Below are 12,661 nucleotides of genomic sequence, written 5' to 3'. Positions count from 1 at the left end.
GAACATGTCCATGAAGGTAGCCATCGGCGGTGCTTTGCCACTGGAGCACTCCACCACAACAACCCCATTCAAGATGGCTATGCTCGTGTGACGGTGGAGGAGATAGTCCAAGGGTTTGAGGACCTGGACATTGACATTGCTACACAGAAGGGGTGAAAAGACTTGGAGATGTCAAGCGCCAGTTCATTCTATGGCAGAAGAAGTTTATCAAGTTTCCAGGCGAGGCGCCAACAAGTCCACCCCCCTACGGTGGTGGTGGTGGCGGTGGCGGTGGCGGTGACGGTGGCGGTGGCGGCGGTGGTGGTGGTGCTTCACCTAATACACCTCCTTCACGTCAGCCGACGCCCCCGATCCTCGTCCGGCGGGTAGCGACGCCGCCCCCTAGTCCTCGTCCGGCGGGTGATCGGCAGAACATCGCCCCCAATCCACCTCCGGCGAAGAAGCGACGATCTGGGTTATTAACCGGACCCTTATGTACCTAAGAAAACAAAGATACGAGCCATCATGAAGCCTCTCATCCCGAGGCCTTGGGAACTTAGTGTCGAGGAAAATGCAGCGGCCGTGGCTGCTCGGCATGAGAAATGGAAGGAGGAGTGCAAGAAGAAAAGAGAGGCGAGCCCAAGCCGGTATATTCGACAAGCAAAAACGATGGGCTAAGTCATTTTTGAACACACCGTCCCAAGCCGCGAAGAATCTGCACGACGACTATTTACGTGAACTTCGTAGGCAAGCACTCGCGTTCAAGAGGAACCAAGAGTTGGCGGAGAAGAAAGCCTTGGAGGACGAGGCCGAGTCAAAATTAGAAAGGGGGAAAGAAGTTGCCCAGCTCGGGGAACAAAGTAAACAATCGATCGCCCCGCTCATAGTGCAAGCCGCCGATCCGGATGCCCCGATATCATAGCAGCTGCGGCAAAGACATGGATTGACCGTAACGAGTGCCGAGAGAACAAGCGGCCGAGTTAGGTATCACTCTTCGTGCCTTTGCTAGGCCTTGATGAGGCGCCAATGAAGGACGTAGTATTTACATATGTGAAGAATGGCCCTCTCGTCGAGCCTGCGCGGGGAAGAGGATCTACCTCGACAAATGAAAGGTCTGCTAAATTGGTACAAGGGTTACATAAAACATAAAAACGCCAAAGAGTATATCTATGCGGAAGTTAGATATGAGCATCACTTCAAACATTATCGGGTACAAATTCATCCGAGTGAATTGTTCCAGCTGTTCAATCTGCGCGACCTCGACAAATCTATCATCAGTTGCTACGTTCTGTAAGTGATTTATTAATTTCTACCCCATCTCGTTCATTGCCTGCACTATATATATATATATATATATATATATATATATATATATATTGTCCTAACTATCTTGTTGTGTACGCTATTATGCAGAATGAAGAAGCGGGAAATGCGAATAAGGAACATCCATGATGTTGGGTTCATTGACCCACACATCGTTAATTCACATGTGTTAGAACACCACCCCGCCGACGTGGAGGATGACTGTGGCGGTTTATTAGAAAACGACAACGAGAAAAGTGATATTCTATTTCCTTACCATTTTGGGTGAGTGTTTCTGTCTTGAGCACATTCTCTTTTGTTTACTCCATGCATGGTATGTGGCTAATCGATGAGTTATGCATGATTGTGCATGTATCGTGTCCGCAGGTTCCACTTTGGATTCTTATGGTAATTAAAGTTCAGACCTCCTCGGTTCTCGTCCACGACTCTCTGAATATGGATCCGGCGCTTTGGGGCGACATGAGAAAAATGATGCAAAAGTAATTATTTTCATTCATTTGCGCTCTATATCGATCGGCCTATTTCGTTCATCATTTCCTAATATCAAGTAACTAATTAATAACTCTCTTGTTTATTTAATTTTCTTTGCCTCGTAGGGTTTGGAGACGGTTCGTAGATACCAAGGTCGGTGAATTCAAAAAGAGCTACATTTTAAAATGGCGGTGCGGACGACTGGGGATATTCAGCCAGGGGACCAATCTATGTGGATACTATGTTTGTGAGAGGATCCGGAGATACTTTGCAATGAGCGGGGCCGGACGTGTGAGAACAACATCACGAGGAATAACCTCAGGAAGACGCTTAGTCAGAAGCTCGCTTCCGACCACTTCAAGAGGAACTAGCTGGATGGTTGGCGAGGGAAGTCATCGATCCTAGAGGAGAACACTATTACGATGACGTAGAACTTTATATGCACCAGAATTTGTAACTAACTTGTTCAAAATTGTATATGGTCATCCGATATTGAATATATATTGTATATGGTCATCCGATATTGAATATATATTGTATATTCCTCTTGAATTCTTTTTGGTTCTAATTTCAAATTTGTTTGAAATTGTACTTTCTTATGCATGTATGTATACGATGGTAGAATATGTGAAACTCCTTCAAAATTAAAACCCAAAAGAAATAAAACAATACAAATTAAAAAGAAACCAGATTTAGGGGGAGGGGGCTAAAACCCTAAACCCTGCGGAGGCCTTTAGTCGCGGTTGGCCAGAAGAACCGCGACTAAAGGTCCTCCGCCCTGGCGCTCGCCTGCGGCCCACGTGGACGGGCCTTTAGTCGCGGTTCGTAAGGAACCGCGACTAAAGGGGGGGGCCTTTAGTCGCGCTGCTTTGGTCGCGGTTGCGCCACCGCGACTAATGGCAGTTGCCAACCGCGACCAAAGCCCTTTTTTCCACCAGTGAGAAGTAACTTAGCAGAGTTTATTTATTGCACCTAGCCACACATAATATGACGAATTTATCTAACATCCACCCGGATGTGATAACAACAGAGCCCCATAAATTAATTCTCCTAATTCCAGACAAATAGTTTGGATGACTCGACAGTTAAAAGAGCATTTCTTGCTTAAAAAATTAGCTTGAGATTGTTTTTCCTAGTAAATATGGTGTCAACCTTGCTATCCAAAATTTACAATTCACCAAATGGTTATCCAAGATTAGAATACGAGATCAAAATGCCAAGATCCATGGATATTGCTCTTAAGTAACATATTAATAGAGATAAAGAAAATGCAAGAACTGGTTTGCTGCTTTTTTGTCAAGATTTATCAATTGCACATGTACAATGAAATAATTATGTGGTATGAGATTCTCTCGAGATGGGTTAGCTAGGATGTATGTGTATCACTGCTCGCTAATTTGTGCTAACTTTATCTTCAAGATGAAAAAATTCCAGGATAATCCAAACCTTTGTTAATCTACTTTTGGGACTACCTATCAAATGTAAGCATATGCATGAATAGTTCGGACAGCGTCAACGGAGAACTATGAAAAGACACGAGCGACATTAGACAAACGTCTAAGTAATACCTCTTTAAAAAAAATTAAAGTCCCGGCACACATGCCGCTATCAACTACTCGACACTCCAAGAGTCAACACAAGTAATTAGTGGGACGAGCGCAAGTTAAAATTGCAAAACATTACATATTATTTATATTGAACTTTACTACTTATTTAAATTTTGTTCTATCAAGATAACCTAATAAAGAAATATCTTAATACTATACTTTGAAAATAATTATATAGTTTTCTAAGTGTTAGGGTACAATGTTTTCAACATGAAATTTTTAATGATATGAAGGCCAATAACATTTTCTAGACCAAATCATCTCTAATCTGAATAAATGAACTCCACTGCACTGATTAATTTGTGCCAATAATGAATTGTAGTGTGTATATGTGCGCATGTGTATATGTGTTCATATCTATTTTATAAGATCTTTAAATATCTTGTCGGGAGCTCTAAAGTGAAGGGTCTACAAATATCCTGATAAAAGAACTGCGCGTAATATTCTTGAACCTAAGTGTATACGAACACGGAATTCTAGAATATATAAGGTGCCCAAAAAATTCCAAGAATAAATTCGCACCATGGCATGATGGCTCGTCTAGCGATGTGCGGCCGCCTGTTCCACGAGCAATGCATCCGTCCGTGGCTGCTAGCGCAAATAAAACACTTGCCCACTGTGGCTCCGCGCCGTGCCACTGCCATCCAAGCTCGTCGGCAAGGCCAATGAGATTGGCGACGAGAGCTAGATGTGTGTAGCCGAAAATTCCGCCCACCAACTGTCACACATTAATCAGTGGTGCAGGAAATGCGAGCCTTCAGAACCAATCTATGGTTAGATGGTTAGGAGGGCAGTGTTATTCCCAACCCACAAGAGTTTAAATCCTAGATTTAACATGTCTCACTAAAAAAGGAAATATTTTTTAGTAGGAGGCGATGTTCTCATCGATAGCAAGACGTCTGTGGTGATTTTGTCAATCTCAAGACCCGGCGAATGCCGGCCCTTTTTCGAGATCTGATCCGATCATCTTTTCCTCGCAAAACCGCATATTAGCGGTTATTTCAGGCAGAGCGGATATCTGGGATCCACTAAAGTTGCTCTTAATAGAGATAAAAATGCAAGAAACCACTTTGTTCTCTTTTTTACCAAGATTCATATTTGCACATGTATCGCGAAATAATTTTGTGATAAGTAATTTTCTCGAGATTGATTAGCTAGGATGTATGTGTATCATTCCTGGCTACATTTATGCTAACTTTACCTTCAAGAAGATACAATTCTACTCCCTCTATATCTATTTATTAGTCTTACGCGTAGCCCTAGGTTGTCAATTTAACCAACTTAATATAAGGTATATATCATAAAAAATATATCAATATAAATTTTGGATGTTTATTTTACATGGTTTTTTTTTTGTTATGTATAGTTTAGCTTAAATTACCGACCTAGGTACACACGTACTAATACACTGATATGGAGGGAGTATGATAAATCCAACCCATTGTAATTGTACTCCTAGTTAATGTTTGGAGTTTTTTTTATTGTAAGAAATCACTGAATAGTTCTGAAAACACTACTAGGAAACAACTAGCAATGACGTACCTATGCTGCGTGACTACTATTGTCACAGTTAGCTGAGGCGTGCCATAGATATGGAATTTCCTCCCTGGCAATCGCTCGCTCGAGCGATCTGTTTTCTTTCGCGGCATCGTTCGCGCCATGCGCGAAATCAATTCCCTTTTTTGTCTCGTAGTGTTTAATTACGTTCACATGTAGCTTTGTGTTCACACTAACAGCTTACGTTCTCACTTGCAAGTTGCATATAGCCAAGAACGTTCACACTGCATGCATGTATAAAGTATCTCATGTGTCTGCATTTAATGACCCAATTTTTTAGCATGAGGCTAGCTCTCACAAGTTGCTGCATGCATGCACAGAGCATCTCGCTCTTTTTTTTTCCATCACGACGCATACTTTTAATTCTCTTTATTTGCAATTCCCTTTTGATAATTCTTTTTTTTTTTGCAATTCCCTTTATGTTGTTATTTCGTACGGTAATTCATATTTTTTGGATTAATTTTTATAATTCCCTTTTTCGGGCCAGTGGTTTTTAAGGGGGAAAATAACGGGTGGGAAGATCCACTTGTAACTCAAATGAACTACCACTTGCTACTCAAATTAAGTACTGTTTTTAAGTTGTAAGCTAACAAAAATTGCTAAAATATTTTAAATGAAATTTACTTTTTAGGGTCGCTAGGTTTTTGTATTTACCGTTGATAAATAACGGAGCACCGGATTGATAACTTGTAAACAAAAATAGAGTCGCTACATATTTTAAATTAAATTATATTTTTAGTGTTGATATTTATTTATATTTACCATTGATAAATAGCGGGTCACCGGGTTGATAGCTTGTAAACTAAAAGAGAGTCGCTAAAATATTCTAAATGAAATATTTTTTAGGGTTATTATTTATTTATATTTACCGTTGATAAATAACGAGGCACTAGGTTGATAGCTTGTAAAATAAAAAAAATGTCCGCTAAAATATTCTAAATGAAATACTTTTTAGGGTTGGTAGTTATTTATAATTACCATTGATAAATAACGGGGCACCGGGTTGATAACTAGTAAACTAAAAAGAGTCGCCAAAATATTCGAAATGAAGTTAGTTTTTTAGGGTTGGTAGTTATTTATATTTACTGTTGAAATGTTTAAAATAAAATTAACTTTAGGGTTGATAATTTTATACATTTACGGTTGATCACTCAAATACGGAGGGGCTGATTATTCAAATAGAGAGGGTTGATAACTTTTAGCTAGAAAAAAAGTTTATCGAAACATATTAACATGGGTGCTAGTTTTGAAGATCTCGTCGAGACGGATTTATTGGTGAAAGCGAATCTTAATTTAGAGTTGTCGTTTGAAAGTTAAAACGTTTTGAATTTTCAAATTTAGAAAACATTCCGCTGACATCAACAGATTCGTCTTTTTGTGGATGCATGCAGAACTTTCCTTCAATAGCTTGCACCAGGTTGATAATTTTATACATTCACCTTTGATCACTTAAGTACAGAGGGGTTGATTATTCAAACAGAGAGGGTTGATAACTTTTAGCCCGAAAAAAAGTTTCTCGAAACATATCAACATGGGTGCTAGTTTTGAAGATCTCGTCGAGGCGGATTTGATTGTGAAAACGGATCTTAAATCGGAGTTGTTGTTTGAGAGATAAAACATTTTAAAATTTCGAATTTGATAAGTTTTAATGTGGACGTGAGTCAGAGAAAGGAGAAGAAAGAGGTTTGCTCACGTAACCCAAAAAAGCTGTCAAAAAGTGATCGCTAAGCAAGCTTTGAGCGAACGGTCGCCAGCTAGGGTCGCCCGATGATATCCCTATAGGCTATAGCTAGTGTGCGCCAATAATGGAACAGTGGGAAAATAAAAAATTCGGATTTGTTTTGAATTTTCTCAAATAATTTTCTAATTTTTTTGTGAATAAAGAAGGCACAATCATTCAAACAGATGCGCGTTACACTGCACATATGCCTGAATCAACTCGAACGAGAAACACATGTGGCCAAGCACATTGCACAAAGACCATCCGAAAAAATTACAATGAGGCCCCTAGTCAAACTGCCATTTCGAGCTTCCCCCTGCTCTTCGCATCCTGAATCTAGCTCGCAGAGGAAGATATGGTCGTCGCAGGGAGGAGTAGGACCAGAAGAGGGGCTGCCATGCGAGATCCTGACGCTGAGGAAGTGGGGGAGTCCAAGGGGAGCATTCCCCCATTTTCCCATGGGGTGGCCGGCCACCCTTCCCTCTTGGGCCCCCTCTCCAAGTCGGGCCTATTATTTGGGTGGGAAGCATTTTTAATTTTAAAAATCATTTTTAATTAATAAAATACATTTTAATATATTAATTCATTTAATTAACATATGAAATATAATCTTTAATAGCCAATAATCTGAGACACCTCCCGAACTATTCCGAACACCTTTAGGTACTCCCGGAACCCTTTTCGGTATTCTCTCTCAATTTCCCGGTGAATCAAAAACTATCATTAGTTTCGTTGAACCCTTAAGCATGTTACCCTATGGTTCGGGAGTATGCAAACATGACCGAGACACTTCTCCGGCCAATGATCATCAGGGTGTTCTGGAGAACAATAACACCCCCGTGCATTCTACAAAGATATGATCGCCGTATGAACCTTTACGCCATGTCCTATTCCCTTTTTTACTTCGAAACTGGAACTTTCCCGAGATATGATCGTCGACATCGTCAAACCTAGTTCGATCTTGTTACCGACAAGGCTATTCAACTCGTTCCGTGTGATTCCATCCCCATGACCTAGTCATATGTTGCACATCATTATAGATGTAATCTCACCGAGTGGGCACATAGTACCTATCCATTACGTGGATGAACAAATACCGCTCTCCATGCATATGCCTTAGCCTATCCCTTCGGAATACCCGAGAGACACCTATATAGTAACCCTTTAACGTTGTGACGTTTGATGCAATCAGAGCAACCTCCGGTGATAGCGATTAAATATGATCTAACGGTCTAAGGATTAGGTCACTGCGCTATTTACAAATATTGCAACGGTGAACTGTTATGACTTGATCGCGTTACAATACTTTGTCTTGGGTATGTCCATCATATCATTCATCTAATGATATCCATTATCTAATGACGTGTGCGTCCATGATCTGAAAATCTCGGCCAACAATTGACCTCAATGAACTAGCTTGCGAGTGCTCACTAGGGACCTCGGTTTGTTTAATATATCACAAATGTATTAAAGTTTTCATTAATATAGTTATAGCCTAACACGAAACTATTATAAACTAATGTGACATGATAATAATAAATACATCTTATTATTTGCTTCTAGGGCACTATCTCCAATATGTCCCGAACAAAACCATCAATATGTAAGTGTTTAGCCAATTTCCGGAAACCTCTGATATTCTCAAACATACCATTTATTTGGAAACAACCCTGGATTTTGTGTACCTGGCATTTCTAATAGGCCTTGAAATTTTCTTTGTGGAAGAGGACTTGCATGTATGGCCACACTAAACCATGTCTTGATACATGCATACTTTGATAAAGTTGAGACACACTTTAGGGAGTACTACTATAAATATTATCGTTTCTTCTCGGCATCGACTAAGAAAATGCAAAATTGTTATGTAAACAATATGTGTGATCAATAAGACTAGCGTGGGCAGGGGTGTGCTTTTTGTACTATATATCCTTCGCTCTCCAGTGTACCAGGCACGCCATGCAAGGCGACTAACCGACGACTTCAGGATTGTACTTATAGGTAGCGAGCTGCACAGGGTCGGTCCTGAGATTTCGAGGACCCGTGGCGAAACCAATATTCGAGCCCCCCACCACCACCACCCCCCACCCCCCACCTCCACATGTGTATATTGGTATTCTTAAGAAAGTTCTTTCGGTGACTACGGTATCAAAATCAATTTCACCTATAGTTTTTACTAATTCTCAACAAAAATAAAAGAGTGCAAAGGTACACAGTTAATAGCCTACTATATCAAATTAGAAAAATATCAGAGATGATGGCATTAATACGAATTTCATCCTATAATTCCTTACCCCTTAAAATGAGTGCAAAGGTACAAATATACTAGCCTAGGTCAAATCGTGGAGCTTACAAATCCCAATAATATAGTACAAACCTAAGTAAGGCGGTAGAATATGTCTACTACTAATGATCCTACCGCAAGAAAGAAGACTCAACTTTTAATCATCATATATGTATTTCTTTATAAATCAACTATCACTAGATCTCTTTCTGTATCAAACTATCACTAGATCATTACGACAAAACAAAATTAGGTCGTGGGCTAGAGAATTGCAGGCATACCTTTTATCAGATCACTTGAATCAACCGCCAGTCTGGTCTTCTCTCAGGCCTGAGCTCCATGCGTGTAGCGTCATGGGATAGTCATGGTCGGGCAGCCCTACATCGTTTGGAATCGGCCGAAGAAATCAAAGATTGGGCGGCTGCAGGAACTACAGTCTAGCGGAGGTAGCGGAGATTAATTGTCAGCTTCTCCCTAGGCCCAGATCGGCTTACTCTAGTCATATCCTCTTCACGGGCTCATGTAGTATATGATTGTGTATGCTGGAAATTTGGGCCAGCCAAGCTAATCTACGAACGAAGGTATCAGGATTCAGGATTCAGGGCCCCCTTATTTTGCTGGGCCCAGGGCGACCGCCCCTCCCGGCTGCATTCTCTCTTGATGTATACGTGAAGACCTGTAAGTCCTGGACGTATGTCACTGGCATGTCAGTCGTTGCATGCATGGGTTCCACAGATCAGTCCACGGAAGAGCGACCCTGAACTTGACCGGCGATCGTCGAGGGATGACTAACTCGCTGCCGCCCATGGAAGGATTTTTTTTTTTGATTGTAGGGGCCACATGGCCCCCAATTTCAAATAAGAAATTGGAGTCAGCAATACAACCAAATGTATGACACAGCAGCTACACCCTCCACTACACCCTCCAGGCTTAGTCACACAAACTAAAAAGACCAACTATCTAAACAATTACTAAAACTTCCAGGACCATCTCTACACAAACAACACCATACTATTTGAACACGACATAACAACCATAACGACAGGCAGGTCTCTATACATAAAGGATCCAAGTTTTCCGGATGAAACGAATCAGCCGTCACATATCCTTTTTGTCATAGGCGCCCACCCATGTCTTCTGCAAAACATCTCGCTCGCAATTCTCCGAATCCGTTCAGACACCCGTCGCACGAGCTCTTGAACCTTTTCTTTCTGAAGAAAATTCCAATCATCCATTAGTCGACACATAGAAAAGATCACTTCAGCAGGGTTGTTAGGGAATTTCCGTTGAAAACAAGATGCATTTCTTGTCTTCCATAAATTCCACAACAAAGCTGCTGTACCTACCATAACTACAGTCCTATCACGGCCAGTAAACTTCTGAAGCCAATTCTGGCACAAATCATAGAAGTTCACCGGTTTTATTCCTATACCCAAAGCACAGCTAGCCACATTCCAGTTATATTTAGCCATGGGACATTCAAAGAACAGATGGTTCATATCTTCACTTCCCCCACAGAATTCACACAGGACACTACCTTTCCATCCTTTCTTGGCCAAGTTAATCTTAGTCAAGATTCTATTTTTCACTATTAACCAGATAAATGCTTTGATTTTAAGAGGAATTTTCAACCTCCAAATCATCTTATACGGGAAAAGAACTTGCCTAGCCATCAGATAAGTATACAGCGACTTAACAGAGAAAATCCCAGATTTGGTTAACTTCCAACTCACCCTATCAGGTTCCTGTGACAAGGTAGTACTACCACACATATCCAGAAGTTTGTTCCACATTTCCAGAGACTCCCCATACAAGCATCTTCTAAATCGAATGCAATTAAAATCTTGTGCAAAAACTCTAGCTACCGAAATATCTTGTGAGAAAGTCAAGTTATAAAGCCTCGGGAAGAGTACAGATAGCGGTTTCTCTCCCACCCACACATCTTCCCAGAATCTAGTTTTACATCCGTCCCCTAACACCCTTTTACAACAGCTATAAAAAACGTTTTTTACCTCCATCAAACCTGACCAAAAATGGGAGCAACCAACATACTTCCTATCTTGCGTAATAATACCATTCTTAAAGTATTTAAACTTTAAGATTTTTTGCCAATCCCCTTCCTCATTCTCTAGTCTCCATAACCATTTGCAAAGTAAGCTAATGTTTTTAATGTCAAGATTTGTGAGTCCCAAACCACCTTGATCCCTCGGCTGACACACATCAGCCCATTTCACAAGGTGGTATTTACGGACCCCTTCCCTTTCTTGCCATAAAACCCGAGCCCTAAAGAAATCAAAACGTTTAAGGACTCCTTTCGGAACTCTAAAAAAAGACATCATGAAACCAGGCACATTGCTAAGACAAGTCTCTGTAAGAATTATTCTCCCTCCTAAAGAAAGCAGACCTCCTTGCCAACAGGGACATTTCTTTTCTACCTTTTCCTCTGCTGGCCTCCAATCAATCTTACAAAGTCTCTTATAATGTACAGGCATCCCTAAATATCTAAAAGGCACCTCTCCAACTTTGCAAGTGAATATATACGCATATTCATCTTGCTTTTCTACAGCTGAACCAAAGCAGTAAACCTCACTTTTAGAAAAGTTAATCTTCAACCCAGTAAGATGTTCAAAAGTGCATAAAATAATTTTTAAATTCCTAGCATACTCAAGATTATCCTCGAACACGAAAATTGTATCATCCGCATATTGTAATAAAGTTAATCCACCATCATACATCTCCGGTATCAATCCTTTTATAAAACCTTGTTCTTGGACCCTTGAAACTAAGGTTGCCAGAACATCCGCCGCAACATTGAAAAGTAAGGGGAAAAGGGATCTCCCTGGCGCAACCCTTTCCTAGTAACAAAATACGGACCTACTTTACCGTTAACCATAATATTAACCTTACCATTTTCTACAACTTTCCTAGTCAATTCAACAAACTTTGTTGGAAACCCTTTCATTCCCAACACTAAAAACATAAATTCCCAATTAATCTTGTCATATGCTTTTTCAAAATCTACTTTGAAGAAAATCCCATTTTTCTTCTTCCTATGAATGTAATGCATTGTTTCATGTAAAATAACCACACTATCTAGAATAAACCTCCCTCTTATGAAGGCAGATTGAATTTTAGAAATGACTTCATCGGCAACTTGGATGGCTCTATTATTCATAACCTTAGTCACAACTTTAAACAACACATTCAAAAGACAGATCGGTCGATACATCTGAATTTTATCAGCCCCCATCCCTTTAGCAATAAGAATAATAGTCCCATAATTCAACCTAGATATGTCTATCTTACCATCATAGAAAGCTTGAAACAAAGCAAAGATATCTTCAGCAATCAGACTCCAAAATGTTTGATAAAATTCGATAGGGAAACCATCAGGACCCGATGCTTTATTAGTTTTCATTGAGAAGATTGCATCTTTGATCTCTTGCAATGTAAATCTAGCCGCAAGTTTTTCTTTCGATTCATCCGACAAGGCCGAGTCCAGGGTCCATGTCAAAGAAACAGGAAGAAGCTTAACACAACCAAACAAGCTCTAGTAAAAATCTGTAGCATATTTTAAAAGGTTCTCGTCCCCTTCTATAACACCCTCATCTTGATTAAAACGAAAGATTTTATTTCTTCTATTTCTACCATTAGCTTTAGCCATAAAGTATTTAGTATTTCTATCTCCTTCTCTAATATCAATCTCTCTAGCTCTCTGTCTCC

This window comes from Lolium perenne, chromosome 6 (assembly GCF_019359855.2).
Source record: "Lolium perenne isolate Kyuss_39 chromosome 6, Kyuss_2.0, whole genome shotgun sequence".
Lineage (NCBI taxonomy): Eukaryota > Viridiplantae > Streptophyta > Magnoliopsida > Poales > Poaceae > Lolium > Lolium perenne.
This window is presented reverse-complemented; position numbering follows the sequence as displayed.